General features: G+C 35.8%; 1 pseudogene; it reads left to right on the top strand.

Annotated features, from left to right (window-relative positions):
• The first annotated feature begins 313 nt into the window (after positions 1–313).
• On the top strand, positions 314–1,604 carry LOC125813974 (trans-resveratrol di-O-methyltransferase-like; annotated as a pseudogene).
• The last annotated feature ends 227 nt before the right edge of the window (positions 1,605–1,831 follow it).

The following is a 1,831-nucleotide window of genomic DNA, read 5'->3' as shown; positions in this document are numbered from 1 at the left end:
AGATAGTAGGGAGTTATTGTGAATACATTAACTAAGGTTGTCTATTCTAGTTATTTTTCCTTAAATATAAATGACTTTCCAATAGATGAATCCAAAGAATTTGATTTATGACAATTCTTACCATATCTTAAGAAATCAAATTTTATGTATAGTGAATCTCCTTAATTCTTCTAAATATGGCATGTTATTTATCACATGTCTTCAAATTTCTCTTATAAAATATAAATTTCATAGTCACAACATTACACATCTCAAAGAAAAAATCTCGCAAAAAAATGGCATTGCCTAATAAGATTGGAGACGAAACTAAAAAATGTCACTCAAATGTGCAATTTAGCTCGGAATTCTAGATATCATTCATAGCCATGGCCGAGCCATGATCCCATCTGATTTAGTGAATGCTCTCCCTATCAACAAATCAAAAGGTCACGATTGTATTTATCGTCTCATGCGTATTCTAATTCATGCTGGCTTCTTTAATCAAGGAGAAGAAGGTTATTTACTTACTCCAACTTCGCGTCTCCTCCTTAAAAATGAGCCGTTGAGTCTAGCCCCGTTTGTTCAAGCACAATTGGATCCAATTTTAATGGATCCATGGCACTCACTCAGTGAATGGTTCGCGAATGGGGACAAGCACAATTGGATCCAATTTTAATGGATCAATGGCACTCACTCGGTGAATGGTTCCCGAATGGGGACTCTACCCCATTCGCGACTGCTCATGGGAAGCCATTGTTTGAATATGCAGGGGATGACCCGAGGCTTAACCGTTTATTTAACGAAGCTATGGGAAGTGATGCATGGTTGATCATGAGTGTGTTGATTAAAAATGGTAAGGGAGTTTTTGAAGGGTTGAAATCGTTGGTGGACGTTGGAGGCGGCATTGGAACTGTGGCTAAAGCCATTTCTAATGCTTTTCCAGAGTTGAAATGCTCTGTTTTCGATCTGCCCCATGTTGTTGAAGGCTTGGAAGGGGGCAAAAACTTGAGCTATATTGGTGGAGACATGTTTAAGTCTGTTCTATCTGCCGATGCAATTTTACTAAAGGTACTTGTCCTTCATTTAATTTGTTCATAATTTGCTTGCGTCAAAATGAATTGGGTCAAAAGTAATCAAATGACCGATCATGATAATAGTTTGAATTGCAATTTGACCAGTTATTATCCAATAATTTGATGAGTCATTTTAAGTTCAATTTGTTTCGTCAAGCTAACAAATTAGACTTAGTCGGATTGAATAGGCTACTAAAAGTTATGTTGATTTTACTATCTCTTGTTTTAGCTTTTCTTCGATTTGTCTTGTTTTTTGTGTTGAATGGATTTTATGGTTTGATGGCAAGCAGTGGATATTACATGATTGGAGCGATTCTGAGTAAGGAGAATGGAGGAAAGGTGATTGTGATTGACATTGTGATTGATATTCAGAAAGGAGATGACAAATCATTTGAATCTCAATTGTTTTCAGATATGCTGATGATGGTTCATGTTTCTGGAAAAGAAAGAAATGAACAAGAATGGGCAAAACTCTTCTCTGATGCGGGATTTAGTGACTACAAGATTAGTCCTATCTTGGGATTAAGGTCTGTTATTGAGGTTTACCCCTAATATAGAGTTGGTCAAATAAAATGTTAGCTGAGTGATGCATTTTGAATTTTTAGAATAAGTTAATATTAGAAAGCAAAGAAATCTGGAGAGTGTTTCCCTTGTAAAGGGTAATGTGAACATTGTTCTTTTTTTCTCTTTATTATTGGTAATAAAGGAGCCTTTTATGACTTGTGATTGCAACGTTTATGATGATTGATTGTTGGTGCCTGGTATTTGAACTAGATCAC

Source organism: Solanum verrucosum, unplaced genomic scaffold (genome assembly GCF_900185275.1).
Source record: "Solanum verrucosum unplaced genomic scaffold, falcon-dt-bn FXZP01000205.1, whole genome shotgun sequence".
Classification (NCBI taxonomy): domain Eukaryota; kingdom Viridiplantae; phylum Streptophyta; class Magnoliopsida; order Solanales; family Solanaceae; genus Solanum; species Solanum verrucosum.
The sequence above is the reverse complement of the archived record's forward strand: the minus strand, read 5'-3'. Positions and strand labels throughout refer to the sequence as shown.